Source organism: Octopus bimaculoides, chromosome 18 (genome assembly GCF_046866305.1).
Source record: "Octopus bimaculoides isolate indiv1 chromosome 18, ASM4686630v1, whole genome shotgun sequence".
In the NCBI taxonomy this organism is placed as follows: Eukaryota; Metazoa; Mollusca; class Cephalopoda; order Octopoda; family Octopodidae; genus Octopus; species Octopus bimaculoides.
The window spans coordinates 21,870,723-21,891,532 of record NC_142945.1 but is presented as its reverse complement, the minus strand read 5'-3'; positions in this window follow the sequence as shown (position 1 = coordinate 21,891,532).

Genomic DNA, 20,810 nt, shown 5'->3' with positions numbered 1-20,810 from the left:
TATATATATATATATATATATATGTATATAAACATAATTAAGGGGTCAGCAACAGTTGCTTCACCACATACCGAAGTTCAGAAATAGCAGCTAAAGTGCTGAAACTCCAGCAGATAGCATTCTGTTGCAACTGATAGCAACTTTTAAATAAATTCTTCACCGATAATTGTGCTATTATACCAAGGGCTTGGTAAAAATTATTAATTATTAATTTATTAATAAATTAATAAATTGATAATCCTTTACCCTTTTAATTGTAATATATATATATATATATATATATATATATATAAGGAATTCAGGTGTAAATATTTATATAGATATTATTATTATTATTATTATTATTATTATTATTATTATTATTATTATTATTATTATTATTATTATTGTTATCATTATTATTATTATCTGCAGTAATATAAATAGTTGATAATAACAACAATAATATATGTGGTTGCAGGCTTAAAAGGCCATTAGATAGCTTTAGGATTAAATTTTATATCAAACATAACGGCGCACAAAGCGCCTACCTGCTAGAAAGAGGAGTTAAAACCTTCATTTAAACCACCAATAACACTGAAAAAATGTTCAGTATTATTCGTGGTTTTAATGAGGGTCTTAACTGTTTTTAGTATGATACATATATATATGACGGACTTCTTTCAGTTTCCGTCTACCAAATCCACTCACAAGTCTTTGGTCGGCGCGAAGGTCAAGTAGAAGACACTTGTCAAGGATGCCACGCTGTGAGACTGAAAACATGTGGTTGGGAAAGAAGCTTCTTAGCACAAAGCCACTACTGCGTCTATATGTTTATATTCAGATCAGACAAGTAGGATGTATTACCACTAACCTGTCTCTACTAAATACCAATCATTTGAATGATATCATGCAGACATATCATTAGTATTTTCAAACGATTCATTAGTTTATTCATAAGATACAATAGAGCATGTTTCCAACAAGAAAATGTAAATGTTTCTGAGCTTTTGTTAAAGTATATATATCTACAGAAGTGTAGTTTATAGGATAGAATAAGTTAAGATTGAATGTTGAAAATTCATTAAATTTGCATCCAACCTACGAAGAACTGTGAATTAAATCTTATTTACTTCTACTGAAGGATGTTCAATGGTTGGCTGCTTTACATTATTTATTATTGTAAGTGTTTAATGGACCTTGTGTACTGACCTGGCACATGTGTTCTTCGTACATGTATGACACGAAAAGTAAAATATTTGCGTTGTCTTAGAATATAGTCTTGAATTTGGTTAAACATTTTTATTTGTTCTGTTTGCTTGAGTATTTATGCCTTGACATATTCCTTTATTACTTTCAATTACTATTTGAACTACATAAGTATCGTTTTCAGTTAAAGAAACATTCTTTGCCAAGTTCATTTTTATAGTATTTTCCCTAACACGCTCTTCCTATTCCATATTCAATCAATATCTCATTCTATGTCAATAACATGGCGTATGAGTTTTGTTAACTATGACTTACAGAAGTATGTTTACAAACTGAATTACATTAAAGTCATGTTTTGATGTGTACTTGAAGTATTTTTCATGGAATACAAATATAAATTCATGATTTCTTACATGTTGATGAAACTCTATATTCTTAGGCAATCTATTTGTTGTTTGTTTTTTTTAATTTTGCGAAACGTGTTTATAATTCGTCTAATATCTAAAAATGTTTGTAACTTGCCTAGCATCCCTTTCTTTGTTCAATAAAGATTTTTCGCGGGTTTCATTTGACAGCTGGAATGTTTTATAAGATATTTTGTTAGTTGCTTACTTCGTTTGGTTTTTTATGTATTGTTTGACATTGCCATCACTAATTTCAAACTGAATTGTGTTATTGATCTTTGAAGTCAAACTAGATTGTGTTTTCATACTAATGAAGATCGTAATTTGTTTTTCAAATACATTTGGTTTTCAAATATTTTGATATAAAAAAATAATTGTAAAAGAGGAGGAGTGTATTGAGATAGATTTTAGCAAATGTTTATTCCATTTTCAATTGTAAGAATATAATCTCTGTGTTTACACTAAGGAATCAAACTGCTAATAAAGCAAAGTAATCTGCCATGATTTGCATAGAAATCAAACATAGCATTAACAGGGCATGACAAATGCAAATATAAATCAAATTCTTCATTGAAACGACTGTTAATATCATATTTGAATGAAAGTCTTGTCGCATTTCAAGATGGGAAAGAAACAAATGCTTCTTTAGTTTTAATTGATATATCTAATGAAAATGCTTCCCCTCATTATTGGTAACATATTCTCATCTAATTGGCAAATCTTTGATCCTTCGAGCGTAAAATTATTCACGCTTCCATGCAAAGTAATTATGTTTAACCACTTCACAATTAATAAACTATTTTCCATCCAAATAAAGTTGGAACGGCTTGGAAAGATGATAGCCAGATGGATCAAATCGGAATATGAAGGAATATGGGGTAAAACTCCTATAGTTATTATTGTAATCATTTCCCTGAGTGACTTGCGCAAAATGTAGTCTTATTCTATAGTGTAACTGTAACAATCTCCTCGCGATTGACAAATGATACGCACTTTTTCTGCAGATTATTGCGCTGTTTCAAATTGATGACAATACTACTCTGCATTAACAGGTTTGGTTTGGCTTAACACTTTCTTTGGTTTAACACTCTTCATATACCACCAAATATGCATAACGTTTTTGAGAGTGTAGTTAATTTTTGGTAATGGGTTCTACGTTTTCATTGGATGATAATCATTGTTGTTTTCGTTCGATATCAGAATAGAAACGACCCACTTTTCCTCACTTGTGAAGATTCTACTCAGAAAAGAGTCAGGAGAAGTTAATGGTGCACAGAAGACAGCTCTTTGTTTAAACTGAGAAACACTCAAATGAGAGGCACATTGACCAAGTTTAGATATTTTCCTAGCTCAGGTATTTTATGAACAGGGGACTTTACTAAAACTGTCTTGATAAATCTCATGCAGTCTGATTTGGATTTTCGTTAACTACTGTTTTAGCAGATAGTGACGGATCTGAGAGAGATAAAGTTTTCCGAGCAAATGTAGCCAAACCATTATTGACATATCTGGACACTTAAAGCTTTGTTTCCATAGACAAAGTGAATATTTCTTGCCGTTTCCGTTGTTGAAAAGCTCTTGTTGTATCCATATAGCAAATAGTGTCTGGTATTGGTCTGATCTAAACTCATTTGAAAAGATTAAAACCAATACGTATTTGGCTACTACGGTATAAATTAATCCGCAAAGAAAGGAAAAGCTTAAGAAGGTAAGAATTAACTCTGTTTTCAAAGTTATGATGTCAAAATTTGTCACAGTACTTACTCTCAAACTTAATACAGAAAGTAATTATTCGGTAACGTGACTGTTCATTTTCAAACTACGCGTACGAACATTTACGTTCCGATTTCATATCTGACACCATTGATTTTACCTCCCATCTTTCTGGGATCGATAGTATAAATAATCAGACGCATAATGTGAGCGCTATTAATCGATTAAAGATCCATAAAAATGTAACGCCTTCTACCCAACGTATAAAATCCATACGAAGAGTAAACAGAGACCTTTTAAATCGAACTGCACAGAGCTGAAAAATAGCGATAAAACTCTGTCATTCACGATATATCTAGTATATCCACTCATAGGAAATATATGTGTGTGTGAAAGCGCGGTCGATTTCATCAACTCATATAATTTGTTGAATTTCGACAAAAAAGTTGTTTTTCGAAAAAAATTCACCGAATTACGAAAGCTCCCCGTTTCAGCGATGTAGGGAAACATTGGTTTCATTTATCAATTGAAGATGTATTATTTACAGGCTGTGAACTCTGTTTATGGAATTTCACTACAACGGAAATAGTAAATTAAGAGTACTAAATTTGTAACACTGCCTGGAAGCCCGCCCTTTAACGATAAATTTTGTAACCAATAATGTATATTTACTTGTTTTCATTGCTGCCAGGTCGTTTGTCCATGCCTAACTCGTGGCTGATTGGTATACAGTGACTCGGGGCAATTGCACCTGCCAATGTTCAAGCTATGAGTTTATTAGCGTGTCACCGACGCGTTTCCGTAAATGGTTAGACAGAGGCACGTTAATAGACCCGGAGCAGGTGATAAACGTCGGTTCTTTATCTGCTCAGTTAATTGAAGGTAGCTCCATAGAAATCCTGCCTTCTGATAAATACAGGGCTCGTGGCATTTGCTGCACTAAATCCCAACGATTTTGAAGGGTGAGAGAGGAAACTGGCTCTGCACAAAATATGCCCGTCATCATGTACCTCCTGAAGGCTTTCCTTCAAACTAAGACACCAGCACCACCTCTATCATACGTCCTTAATTAGTCCAGTGGCGATAGGGAAGAAGGGTGTAACAGGAAGTTTTCAGCTTTGAAATTACATACAAGAAGTCACACTATGAATGACGTTTTCTACAGACCTGGAATATATTATGGACTTTGTACTCTCCTGAAGCAAAAACACCGCATTGGACTAGAAACACTGTGCAGTTGTTTTGCTAGATCCCTGCCATTCGTCAATTGACACGATAGTCAATATACACACATAGAAACGTCTTCTTCATGAACTTCAAAGAACCTGCTGCTTACACTCCGGAATAACTGCACAAATTCTAGCTAACTCATGCGCAAGCGCTAGCTAAATATCCCATACTAGCACGTATATCCTCTGTAGCATTATCCCTTACCCGATCTATCAGCACTAATATCCAGCTATAAATACATTGTTCCTTACTACGCCCTACGCATTAGACTGTCCTAGCACGTAAGTTAGCTTCCATGAGAGTTCTTAAAGGTATTCATGTGCAATTAGATACTTCAGTGAGTTATTGACAAGTGAAACTGCTGTGAATATATTTCTTTCCACAATCGGTAGCGTAGTATATTTTGCTTTGAAAAGAAAAAAAAAGAAAACTTTAATAAATAAGCATTGAGGAGTTGATAGATTAGTATGCATATTTGTACTTTTTGCAGCTCTTCGTAAATTAAGCAATATATATTTTGTGTACAGTGCATAAAATATAAGTTGTTTATTTTATTATGTAGCATTTATATTTTAACAGCTGGGCTTTCTTATATTTGAATTTATATCAATTTCTCTTATCCACGACAGTGTTGCCGAAAATATATGTTGCTGAATAAATATTTATTTTCATACTTCATTATCATTCAGGTTATTGAAAATCTATTTTGTATGAAAATAAAATCCGCATTTGAGGATTCCTTAATAAACAACAGAAGAAATCCCAGAAATCCATCTCCTTTTCCAGTCGTTTGTTCAAGAGTACAAAATACTATTGTAGAGTGTTATAACTGGAAATAATACTACGGCACTCCGTCGGTTACGACAACGAGGGTTCCAGTGAATTCAATGACCGGAACAGCCTGCTCGTGAAATTAACGTGCAAGTGGCTGAGCACTCCACAGACACGTGTACGCTTAACGTAGTTCTCGGAGAGATTCAACGTGAGAACAGAGTGTGACAAGGCTGGCCCTTTGAAATACAAGTACAACAGAAAAAAAGAAGAAAGTTTGAAAGAAAGTTATGGTGAAAGAGAACAGCAGGATTCGTCACCACCCCCTGCCGGAGCCTAGTGGAACTTTAGGTGTTTACACTCAATAAACACTCACAATAACCACTCAATAAACACTCACAACCGCGATCCTATGACTGCGAGTTCGATTCCCTAACTACTGGGCCATTGCGCCTCCACTCTGGAAATAATGATATAATTGCTAACGATATTAATTCTAACAAACCTACATTGAAAGATATTATTAGTTCAAATAGACTATACGCATTTTCCTTTATGCTTAAATATTTTTCCCGTTTGAAAGTTCAACAGTTACCATTTCATATTTATATATCGTTATATCTTCAAAGAATTTCCTTGTTCCAAACAACACAGGGCGACAATATCTCAAATATATTCACGAATGTTATTGTTCTCTACCGACACAAACCATGTGGGTTGACTCTGTTTGCTTTTCTGTTTTTTGTTATTTACATATTTCATTGCATATGTAACGGTGAATTCCCAGACTCTTTGTTTTGCTATGCCATTTTGAAACGAATTACTTCGACGAAGATATCTGCTGGAAATCTAGATATTTCTACTTTATTACGAAAATTCTATCTTAATAACGTACCACTCTCAATAGAATATACAATCTAAATCCATTTCCGTAACTGAATAAATATGATTTCTTTTTGACAATTGTGCTTTCAAAAGTGAACAAAATATTACCTATATTAACTTAGTAATCTAAGTAATTCCATTTGCATTTTGTTTCCTCTTTTCTGTCACATTCCAAATATTTTACAAGTTCGTGTGTACTTTAGAGATTATATGAAACTATAAAGCTTCCATATATGATAAAAGACTTATTCACATATTCAATTGGTAATTTATCAAATTGATAAAATTACATATCTATTAATTTATATACGACAAAGATTAAGATATCAGTATAATACAGCAGTTCTATATTTAAGAGATGAGGAATTATGTACATTATTTACATTATTTACATTATTTACATTATTTACATTCGAGGATATTTGTCCTCATCTTGTTAGTTGTTAACACAACGTTTCGGCTGATATACTCTCCAGCCTTCTTCAGGTGTCTTGGGGAAATTTCGAACCTGCCCACGGGCATATGGACATATGTCGTAGTGGTTAAGAGAGCGGGCTACTAACCCCAAGATTCCGCGTTCGATTCCAAGCAGTGAGCTGAACAATAACAACAACAACAACAACAACAACAACAACAACAACAACAACAACAACAATAATAATAATAACAATAACAATAATAATAACAATAATAATAATAATAATGATAATAACATCGAAAAATATCTTAGAAATGAGAACCCAGGTTCGAAATTTCCCCAAGACACCTGACGAAGGCTAGAGTGTACTGTTTCTTGACGCTAAAATGATGAACGAGTTAAGTAGGGCATTTACGAAAATTGTACGCACAATTAGCCTTAAAATCAAAGTTGTAGTAGAGACAGGGAGGACTGTCAAATCTGTATTAAATAAATTGTAACCATTTCATAAAAGCACGAGTTGAAATAATTGTGTAGCATGTTCTACAAACCCACATATCAACGGCAATAAGTAAAACATTGCACACGAGATTAAGTGCCAGGAAGGGACTTGCGTGGGTCTCCCGAAATCCTATATTAGTGAGACATTTGGGACCATCAGTGACAGGTTCAAAGAGCACCTGATCAATTACATTGAGAAAAAAATCAAACCCCATCTTCTATCAGCATACTGTAGACTGCCACAATGGCTCCTTATGGAGACTTAGGTTAGACATCCTATCTAAACATGCCCCTGATGCAATGCTGAGAAAGTTATCGAAGCTGCCTGTGTAGAGAAATAGAAACCATCCTTCAACCGTAAATCCGAATAGGTTAACACCCAGATTCCACTGGGGAGTACCCATGTATAATCACCCCTTTTCTCTCATTTACAAGTAGAACTCAATACATAGATGTCGAGATGCATGATACTGAAATACATGTATGTAATAATTTATAGTCGTATGAGTGTATGTGTTGTGTGAGTATATGTGTGTGTGTATGAGTGTGTACATGCATGCACGTATGCGTATGTGTATAAATATAAGTATATATTATATATATATATATATATATATATATATATATATATATATATATATATATATATGTATGTATGTATGCACATATATATGTATATGGCTATGTATAATAAAATAGGTGAAAAAAAGAAAAAAATTAGAACTGCAAAAATAGTGACATATACGAGTAGACGGATAAAGGTATATATGTGTTGTTTTCTTTAAGGTTATACGTGTATATGTGAGTGTGTATACGTGTTTATATGATTGTGTGTGCTTGTACATATGTATAGGTAGGTTTATATTTGCATGTATGTATCTAAGACATTGTATCTATTCACCGTTACACGGTGGCGAATGGAACGTATATATATATATATATATATATATATATATATATATATATATATATATATATATATATATATATATATAACGTTCGACATAGTTACAGTCATATATACATCGGACACGTATCAGTACATAAACATATGCTTACATGTATTTAAACATATAGACATGCGCAGACATGTCTACACAATTACATGCGTAAATACTCACATACATACATACATTCAAACATACATACATATATACCCACAATACGGTAGAAACCATACCCACTCTTAATAAAAAGGAATATTAGTGGAATGTACCAATAAAGACCTCAATAAAATGTAAGCACAACAGACTTGATATAATATTTGGAATAGAAAAGAGAAACTATGTTCAGTTGTGGAAATTAGCTGCCCAGCAGGTGTTATCAAAGCTGAAGATCGATATAAAATAGAACAACTATGCTGAACTATTAAGAAATCTGCAGTGACTCTATCCAGATTACAAATTCAGGTTTATACATGTAATTATTGGGGCCCTGTGATATGTAACACACTACCTAAATACCAATCTTGAGAAATTGGTCTTCTCAAAACCAGAAAGGAGAATGCTTATTCGAAAACTACAGATCCAATCTATTACTTTAAAACTTTAAAAATATGTATGTGCATGTCTAGAAATATAACTATATGCATGAGAATAAATACATAAAACATACAAATCTCCACATTCTTTACATACATAAATAAATACCAGGGACTAGCCTTCAAAGTAGGCAAGGTAGTCTACATTGAAAAAAAAAGATCGATAGCAACATTTACCTTGCATTGAAAAATATGCACCTACTACAATAAAATTACGAAGGTTACTCTGATTACCATACAAAAAATTCAAAATGGATTAGGTAGGCATAATTCGCGCCTCCTTTTCAATCTCAATATCTAAGACACGCATAATACTGCTCTAGTAAACTTGCCGCGTACATTCCTACAACAGCGTTTTCTTTACGTGGGCAGACGTAAATCTGCTTACAACTGAATTGCGCGCCCGTCATTAGCTTGTTTTTGTGTTTTACTAGATATAGGTTACCAACTGCCTATCCTCAGTAATTACTAACGGCATGTGTCTGAAACATACACACATACATACATACATACATATCATGAACTAACCGTTACTTTCTCAAATGCAGAACGAAGTTTTGTCAGTATTCAGGTCGTGGTTTCACAGCGACGAAAATATTTTGACCCAAATTTAATTTAAATGTTGCAGTGAATCTAACGATTTTTTGTGCATTCTTAAATGACTTACAAATAATCTTCCACGCTGCAATTGTTTATTTCTTTGTTTTGTGTTTCAGCACAGGATCTCAACTATATATAACCCCACTATTTGTTGGCACTCCGTCGCTTACGACGTCGAGGGTTCCAATTGATTTGATCAACGGAACAGCCTGCTCGTGAAATTAACGTGCAAGTGGCTGAGCACTCCACAGACACGTGTACCCTTAACGTAGTTCTCGGGGATATTCAGCGTGACACAGTGTGACAAGGCTGACCCTTTGAATTACAGGCACAACAGAAACAGGAAGTAAGAGTGAGAGAAAGTTGTGGTGAAAGAGTACAGCAGGGTTCGCCACCATCCCCTGCCGGAGCCTCGTGGAGCTTTTGGGTGTTTTCGCTCAATAAATACTTACAACGCCCGGTCTGGGAATCGAAACCGCGATCTTATGACCGCGAGTTCGCTGCCCTAACCACTGGGCCATTGCGCCACCAACCCCACTATTTACTGACTTATATATATATATATATATATATATATATATATATATATATATATATATGTGTATGTATATGTATATATGTGTGTGTGCGTGCGTATGTATGTATACATATGCACACTGCTCTACGTACGTATGTGCGCGCCTACGTATGTCATACCTTTTTCATTCTCTGATTCCTACCTATCACACTACCCTATCACGTACGTCTATTAATAGAAATTTAACATCCTTGTATTCTTCCCTTCAATTGAAATTTTACCACTAAAACTAATACTCACTTTCGTATCACCCAACTCATAAATTTTCTCTACCCATGCTTTAATGCATCTCTATCATATCACACTTATTCACTCCTTAGCTTCTCATCTCTTCTTATCCCTCCCCCACTCCTCTCCCATCCTCTCTAACATTATCTTGACCACCAAGTAACACTCCTTTTCTCACTTCTTTCACACTTTCCTCATTTTTTTCACTCTTTTCACTTTTTCTCTCGCTTTTTCTTTTTTCTCTCTTTCTTCCTCTCATCTACTCTTCTTGCATTCCTTTTGATCTGTCTCCTCATAGCATTGCATGTAATTTGAAAACTGTGGGATAGAGATACTGGCTGAGAGAGGAAAAATGCATGATTAAAATAAACTGAACACTGATTTCGAGAGTAAAATTGTAGTGAGAGGACAATTTCGAAGACATGTCGCCTCCGAGTTTAGTTCGACATTTTTTCCTTCCACTCCAACTCTGCTTTCTATAAGTATTCTTCAGCAGCTTCCATGAACAGAATCATGTTGATTTTATTTTCGTTATGTATTGACACATGGCTGAGGAACGACTTAATATTTTCATATAAATTGATAGCAAATATAGAATATATAATTATTTAGATTATTTTTATGAATATAACTCCTCTATATAAATTCTAAAAACAATCATATATTTCTTTCACAGGAAATATTTGTTGATGATATTTGTATACATATATGCCTGTGTGAGTGTGTGTGTGTGTGTGTGCTTCGCGCGTGTGTGTGTTCGCATGTGTGTGTGTTTGTGCATGCGTATGTGTATGGCTGTGGGCGTGCGAGTGTATTTTTCATGTACGTAGGGCTATGTGCACACGCGCGCCTGAGTGTATGCGTATGTTTGTGAGTGTGTACGTGTGCGTGCGCGCGTGAATATGTATGTGTGCATGCGTGCGCAAGAGTATGTTGGCGCGCGAACGTGTGTGTGTACACATATATAGACTTAGAAACATGTAACTTTAGATATTTATATATATGCATGCAGTCACACTCAAATAGGCGCATATATTTCTGCGTGTGCGTTGTTTGTTGGTTTTTTTTGCGTTTATTGTTGTCTTGTTTTTGCCTATGTTGTACAAAATGCATACCTCTTTATTTATTGCATCCATCTAGGAACCACCACTAATATCATATATTACGAATAACCTATCATACTATATTTGTGTAATTACCATTATTACAAAATATTTGCTCCCATTAATCTCAAAACAGTTTCTCTACGGCCATAAATCCCACAACCTTTTCGCATAAAAGAAAACATATTAAGGTTAGTTACAGCGGCACTAAAAATAATTTTAATGCTATTATACGCCATATGTCAAAATTCATGCAATCCGAGATAGAGTAAGGATTGTCGACATGTAATTTATAGAACATTCCTTCTAAATCTCAAAAACCTACGGAGAAGCAATATATACCTGGCTATTATCTACATCAGCAACACATCAACAACCTGTTGTGCACAAACTTGTTGATCAGTACTTGAAGATCGTTTCGTCATCAATATTTAGAAAGCAACATAGCACTTTGAATACACGGACATTGATAAACAAGAGGGCGGCATTTATCAGGTTATTGCTATCGTGACACAAGGTACGACTATTTATGAAGGGATCTTAGCCATATATCATTTTGCATAATAAAGATATTTCTCTAACATGTATTATGCTACAACAGTCTTGAAAAGAACAGCCTTCTTTTCGCTTATCGACATATAGCCAAATTCTTCGTGATCTCCTCTGTGATTGATGGTATTTAACAGACGACCAGTTAAACATCCCCTTACAATCTTTCGATCCAGAGCATACACAAATTCACGTTTGCGTATGCGTGTGTGTATGTGTGTGTATGAATATATGTATGTATGTGTGTGTATATTGTTTGCTGGATATGTGTGCATACAAACATATCACACACACACACACACACACAAACACACACACACACACACACACACACACACACACACACACACACACACACGCACACACGCTCTTTTATATATATGTATATATGCATATTTTATTGCCTGTGTAGAGTTATTTTCTTTTAGTGCCTTTTAATTTTACACACTCACCGGTTCGGTTTCCACTCATTTGCTAATTTATTTTTTGTACCTTTTCAATGGTCGTCGACACTGTCCGTTATCAGACTGCGTTCTTTTTGTTTGTTTGTTTGTCTGTGCGCATGCGTATGCGTCAGTGTGCACGTGTATACACATATGTATGTATGTATGTATGTATGTATGTATAAATGTATGTGTATGCATGCAGGTGTATGCATATACATACATACATGTGTGTGTGTGTGTGTGTGTGTGTGTGTGTGTGTGTGTGTGTGTGTGAGTGTGTACGTCTGCATGTATCACACACGAATTCACATAAAGAATCTTGCAAACCGAATACAAAAACGAAGTATATATGTATATGTATACATATACCTACATTCATAAATATACTTAGACGCCCTGCATATCTAATAACTTATCACTCTCCTATAGTTTTAAAGAAACATAAAAACTAGACCAATATAACTTAACTTTAAATAGAAGCTCGTTCGAGTCTGGAATGAACCTAGTTGTTTTGTCCCGAGAGAAGGAATGTAATGTAGATCCTTAAAAGTGACAAGGAAACAATTGGTAAGTAATTAAATGGTCAATATCCACCTGTTTATTACATTAGGAACTGTATATTCTTTATTTTATTCAGCATTTTATTCCCCAGTCTGTTATAGAATGTTCTTCCTTGTAATCTGACCATTAAGATCGAATTGCGATTTACAGTAAACCTGAAATTTTTCTCTTTGTTTTTTTTTTTGATTTATGCATTTTGCATTTTGATTATAACTGTAATTTCATGTTGTCTCTTACGACATTCATGGTTTTGGTTTTGTCTGTAAAGTGTTAAGAATGACACATCAATTTTGGTATAGATTACCACACTGAGAATTCAAATATCGAGAGTATCGATCGAAAAAATTAGTCACGCAATCACCTGTGGAATTTACACCTTGAATGTAAACTAATACTTTCACATCTCATCAATGTACTACAGGTGTTTAGACTGTGTGGAAACAGGATGTTTTTAGTACTATAATCTCTTTCCATCTCTCCGTCTTTCTCTCTCTCACCCTCTCTCTCTCTCTCTCTCTCTCTCTCTCTCTCTCTCTCTCTCTCTCTCTCTCTCTCTCTCTCTCTCTCTCTCTCTCTCACTCATCATATATACGCACATATATATATATATATATATATATATATATATATAAGTTAAAAACTTGGTATTATCCATTGTAATATACATTGTGATATGTTTATCCTTTAAGTTGATACATTTACATAAAAGTTCATCGGTATTCCGAAATCTGTCCATATTGTGCCACAATTCAGGATACTTAAAGGATAAACATATTACAATGTATATTACAATAGATATTACAATGGATAATAACAAGTAGACACCCCCCCCCCACTTTTTCTCTCTTATGTTTCTCTCTCTTTTGCTTTTTTCTTGGAGATTTCTTCTTTGTGATATAATGCTTGGCAAAGAATATATTTGCGGCTGAAGATAGCTTTATACCATCCTGTCTATCAATTATATACCCATATATTGATGCAACGACTGTTTGTGTATAAAGCTTGAAACACGTGTACTGCGGAATCCTTTGTGTTCTGTTTTAATTTTACGTTTTTAATTCATTCTTTCACCTCGGCCACTATCTAGCATATAGAGGTGCTTGCAATTATCAAGTATTATCTCTAAAATTGGCTTTGCCAATATATATATATATATATATATATATATATATATATATATATATATATATATATATATATATATATATGCATATGCATATATATAGATATAAATTAACTAGAAGAAAATGAGGATTTTCAGCAACAAATCGATCATTATTCCTTACAGCTATTTCAAATATACATAGGGAAATTAATTAAATTAAATTGCATTCATATTTCTGCGCATAATCTCCTCGAGGGGAAAAATATACCTTTAGATGTCTGTATGTTTGGTTTTAGATTCATCACAGCAGACTGAATGATACTGTTTATGGTTTGCATTTATGTGTTCGGGCGAGGGGTTTGCAAGTGGGTTGCAGGTAAGACAGAGTAAGTCAACAGATTTAGAGTAATAAATGAATCAATATAGATTATAGAGTAAATTACAATATAAATAAGGTAAGGAGGTAAAGTACATTTGTAAGTTGGGTATAAAGTTGAGAAAATTTATATATATATATATATATATATATATATATATATATATATATATATATATATATATATATATATATATATATATATATATATATATACAAGAATAAGGGCAGGGAATCGTCAATTAATAATAGAATTAATAATTAACAATTTTGCCAAGTAGTTCAGTATGAAAAAACCTTTATCGGTAAAACCATTTATCATCATAAATATACAGGGATTAGCATTGAGTTGCTTCTCCAACATACTGAAAATTTAGAAATAGCAACTCAATGCTAATCCCTGTATATGTATGATTATATATATATATATATATATATGTGTGTGTGTGTGTGTATGTGTGTATACATCGACGTACAAATGAATGTATGGACGCCTGTTGGTATATAAATGTAAAATTATGTTATATAGAGAGAAAGGAGTGACTGTGCGGTAAGTACCTTGCTTACTAACCACATGGTTCTGGGTTCAGTCCCACTGCGTGACACCTTGGTCAAGTGTCTTCTACTATAGCCTCGATCCAACCAAAGCCTTGTGAGTGAATTTGGTAGACGGAGACTGAAAGAAGCCCGTCGTATATATGTATACATATGTATATATGTATGTGTGTGTATATGTTTGTGTCGTTGTTTGTCCCTCCAACATCGCTTGAAAACCGATGCTGGTGTGTTTACGTACCCGTAACTTAGCGGTTCGGCAAAAAGAGACCGATAGAATAAGTATTAGGCTTACAAAGAATAAGTCCTGGAGTCGATTTGTTCGACTAAAGGCGGTAATCCAGCATGGCCGCAGTCAAATAACTGAAGCAAGTAAAAGAGTAAAAGAAAGGGTAAGGGTAAACTTTCTCAACTTCATACACAACTTACAAATGTACTTTAATTCCTAACCTAATTTATATTGTACTTTATTTATATATTTATATTGTAATTTACTCTATAATCTCTATTCAAACATTTATACACTGATATCGAAAAGGTGAAAACAAGCAATGTTAATTCTCTAAATGAAGTATTAACAGTAACTGCACGATAAAGTGTAGTATATTGCCACTTAAGTGTGGCTGACCCCTAGGGGTGGATGTTACTGTTGCTTTCACTGAAGAATTTCACTGGAAAAGTAGATATAAGATTGCCAAGATTTTGTCTCTCTCATCAAGGATCAGTGGCTATCGAACGCCGACGAAGGGAAATAACCCTGAAATCCGGATCCGTTCGTGCTACAGATCATGGTGAGAGGGATAACTTCCCTTGGCAAACAGGACACAGTAGTGTGTCGATAAGCCAGCTTGAGGAGATGTCCTCCTGGGGCTAAAAGCAACAGTAACATCCACCCCTAGGGGGTCAGCCACACTTAAGTGGCAATATACTACACTTTATATATATATATATATGTATATATATATATATATATATATATATATATATATATATATATATATATATATATATATATATGTACATACCTCACACTCATATATATATTTGATTATGCATGCTTAAATTTGTTGATTTTGATTTTGTATATGAAAAATATGCAACGAGGAAAGAATCGTGTACGTTTTTCACCCAGTATATATATATATTTATAATATAATTCTACGTAGATTTGGTCACAAATAGAAATAATCAAATAATAATCAAATAATAGTCAGTTATTAATAATGTCAAGTGTGTCTGTTCAACAGTTAGTAAAGGTTACTAAGGATATGTTAGAAAAAGGATACGTTTAGTTATATTATAAAAATTCTTAGAGTTATGTAAGTGGTATGGTAATATACATACATTCATACATATATACATACTTATTTATGTGTCTATACCTGACTGATAAAATATATATATTAAACATGCACTTAACTTTCGCTAATTTCTTGAATTACGTTATACAAGGCGGGTGGAAATTAACTATTCATTAGAAATTCCTCATAGAAATATTAGTATCACTGAAATCATGACGAAAATATTTTTTAAACAGACAATACTAATAGCGATTTCTTATATACTTAGTGTCTTATTTCTTATTTCTTATTTTCCAAATGGTCGGTCATTTGAATTTTCAGGAGCGAGCTAAGATGGCAGCACGCTTTGAGGATTGGAATTCCATTATTTTCATTAAGAGATGGTGGCCTGCATAGAAAGGTAAGCCAGGAACACTATGTCCCGAGACAATAAAAAGTTGTTCTGCGAAGCTGGTGAACCCGAGATCTCTGAACGATGCAGGAAGTGGCCGTCCAACCACATCCCCATCAGCGGAGGACGTGCCAGCATCGAGGGAATAATCAACAGCTCGCAAAAATCAACACGTAAAGCAGCTTGTGAAAGTGGAATAACAAGACACAATACGTACGGTGTTGCATAAAGGATTGACTTTTCGTCCGTGGAAACCCCATTACGTGGAGAAGCTAAAACTTGATGGGACGATTTCTCCTGGAGAATGGCCTTCAAGATTTTTACCTGTGGGGTTATACAAAAGAGGAGGTATAAAATACAAGACCTCGTGTACTGGAGTCACTTTGAGACGCGGATTCAGAGGTTCTCTATATCCCAGACGATCTCCTTCAGAAGGCTATTCAATCCATCCTGTTCGTTTGAGGAAACTGGTTGACACCATCGGTGCATACGTTGAAATATGATTATTTACTTTTATTTTCCCATCTAACAAAGAACATGTATGATCTGTTTCAATAACTTTGTAAAAGGAATATAGATTTTATTACCCATTTTTAGAAAATATATTGCGCAATATATGAAATGTATAAAGATTATCGTTTGATGATAACTTACATTCTTACAAAAATAAAATGTTCGTGCTTCCAAATTTTTCCGTTCGTATTGCACTACGAAAGAATCAGATTTTAGGTTATTCATGTAAATATATGTAACGAAATATCCAAGATCATTTTGTCACTCCATTCTTCTGCGTTCTGGAGGCATAACATTTGCAATCGGTGTATTGCAGTGCCGGTATCTGTAACAATTCAATGTAACCAAACAGCTTACTGGATTTGAACTTCTTCAATTTACGTATTTGAATTAATAACTGTCGTTTACATTTTCTATCCGGAACGATCAGCCTTTTAGTTTAACATCAACAAGGCAAGGACAGATAAATCAGCGTGGTTATACACAACACAAGTAAACTAACAAGCTATTCGTATTATCCACATCTCTCTGGCTCCTTGCAACTTTCAGTTATACATCTACATAATATATACTGCTAAATAGGCAGAAATAGTATGACAAAAAGTTGTGGATAGAAATTAAAGCGCCTACAGCAATACGTATAAACATTGCTCACATCGATAACCGCACATAAAATCAATTCTACCTATTGTAACATCCTGTATCTTATTCGTGACTGTATTTAAGATAATGCTCCACATTGATATATTCAAATTATTTTATTCAGAATTCATGGAAGCTGCGGAGCAAAACCTTGCGTTCCTTTGCTCCAATTTTTACCTCCTCAGTCCAAATATCATTCGTGTTTCCCTTTGCGCCTTGGTGTTAGACCATCGATTATAGAAGTTACAATCAATTATGGTAATCACCTTGACCAACTGTGAATGTCTCTTACGATACTTTGCTGTCTTCCAGTGCTATGGAATCAATAATTTAACAGAAATAATCAGTTTTGTCAATGAATAAATCATTGCATTCAAACAACTGTCATAATTGATATTTAATTGAACTTTTCATTAACCAGCTGATAAATAAAATCAAATAATATTTTATCGCGATGCTTTATTTCATTACATTTATATTAAACTCAACTTTCAGTAGCACCATTATTTTCATTTCAATCGGAGTCTTAATTTCACATATTTATGTTGTTCTTAAACGTTGGTGAGTGATTAGTACGTATAGCTATTGGTGATGAATTCATATTTAAATGAACGAGAAATGTTGTAAAGATATTGATTTTAATTATTATTGACTGTAAAGTCTTCCAAGTTTGCAAAATGGTAAATAGCATGCTCGTTCGATTCTAAGTTGCCCTATAAAACTTCCGTTTGTACTACACTTCTTCAATTTCAGGCCGTGGGGAAATTATCTCTAATGGACTGATTGAAATACATTACATCATAAGATGAAGGTTTTAAGAATCAATAAGCAGCAACCAGATCCATTTGTTGTGAATTCATAATCCCACCGTGTATTCAAGTTTGCATTCTAGCCCATTTAGGACATATACTAATACTCTTCACCATTCACAAATTATTCATAACCTCCTCAATAAAGCTTCCCTTAGGTTAGATTTACTGCCTGTAACCGCTCGCTTGAATTGGTTTTCTTGAATATATGATTTTCGGAACTCTACAGTGGATTTACAATAACCAGAACAGCTGCTATCTGACTCAGCATTTTCTTCAAGTGATAGGACATGATCATGCCACAAAACATTTGTTTTCTGTTCGGGTTATGTTCCGTGCATATCTTGTACATATTCCTACTTACACACACACACACACACACACACACGTATATATATATATATATATATATATATATATATATATACAATGTTTATCTGTTACCTTTTAATTTAGTCGATTTAATGCACTCGAGTAGTTATTTTCTTTTTAATCCTGGTACTTATTCTATCGCGCTTTTAGGCCGACCCGCTAATTTACATGGATGTAAATACCGGTTGCCAAGTGGTGGTGAGGGACACAGCATGTAACCGCAAAGTTTATACTAGTATGCCATCTACTTTGCGAGTCGGTTGAAGGAAATAGCATATATAGACCATGATAATGAAGATGATACAAAATAGGAACCACTAAGAAAATAAAACGCTATATGATAAAAACATTCTCTGCTGCCAAAATCAACTTCTACTTTGAGCATGAACCTACCATTTGCCACGAAATGACATATTGTGGATAGCTCTTAGAGTATGTGAATAAACGGAGAGCTCTTAAAATAATATTGATTTATAATACTGTTTCTGCTGATCTATACCTCTCAGAAATATATTATCCTTTTAAAAGCAGAAGCCTGTTTTGTTATCTTGGAAAATTCGATGAAACTACTGCCATAACTGTTGACCTATGCAATGCTTTTGATTATGTGTCATAATCACATCCGGGCTACATTTTCGGCATAAATTCTCCATTGGCACTGTCACATTTTTGTCAGCGAATTTCCTCTCTTAACTAATCCCTCATTATGTGAATTCTCTTTTGCTTCATGATTAGGTTAATGTCCCAGTATTCCTACTTTCTTTACCATGCTGGCACTCACTGTTGCTTTCAATGAAATATTATCCACTGCAAACAAGATTTACGTCTCCACATATACATGTACTCCTTTCGCGAATACAGGTAACCCTTATCATATGTAGACATCTCGACGCTGACGTCCACTGCTTTCATCAGTAAAGTCATTTTGGACATTATTCAAAGAATATAGATACCAAATGTCTAATAACAGCATCAAAATATATTCACTGTACGTATGAACGTATCGAAAATTCTTATTTACAGAAACGAAAAATAAAATCCGAAATAACATATTTACAAAGTGTTCCACTTTATAAGACTTCGCAAATTCTGATGTTTTCTGATGGTGAGATTATATATAACTATTGCCAAAATTGTATTTCGAGTACTTAACCTTCTCGTTCGTGTCAAAACTAAACGCTTCCATAGATCAACGGTTTCGTAATGTCAATGTCTTGATTCTTATTGAGAAAGTTTTAACACTTGAAAGACAAATCTTAAGTTACGCACTGCACTAATCTGCTACAAGCAGCATTCGTATCCACCTCTCTCACTTCATCTTCATATATTAATATAATGTGGGATACAAACTTTTTTTGTTTATAAAACAATAACGTGTCGATTGTATTTGGACTGCTATTCCGTATGTAATACAATTACTTCAGAATTATCAGACCCAAACGACAATTTCATGAATCAGCACTATATTTGATATCCGCAGTAAAGATACTCCGGTGCATACATACACACGCGCACACACATACACACGCGCGCGCGCACGCACACACATACATACACACACAAACACAAACATATACAGGGTTGGCCAGAAGTTATCTGACAGTAAACCAAAAGCATTTAATTCCAAGATTTAGCGCAAACAATTTAATAAAACTGTTCAAAAAGAAGTTCTTGCGCGGCACATTTTCCCATTCGAGTCAATACACAATCACAGATAGAACTTATGGAATTTTGATTTACTCTGGGTGACTTTTGGCGAACCCTGTATATCGAAATTGCTGGCCTTATGTCAAAATTGGAAAACTATATTATTCTAAGACTCATCCATTCATCCACATACTCTAAGAGCTATCCTAAATAGGCCGTTTCGTTTCGAATTGTAGGTTCAAGCCCAAAGCAGAAGTAAATGTTAGCAGCAGAGAATATTTTATTCAGAGAGCGTTTTATTTTCTAAGTTGTTCCTATTTTATATCATCTTCATCATCGTGGTTTAGATTTGTTATTTCCTTCAATCGCAAATTGGATGACTAGT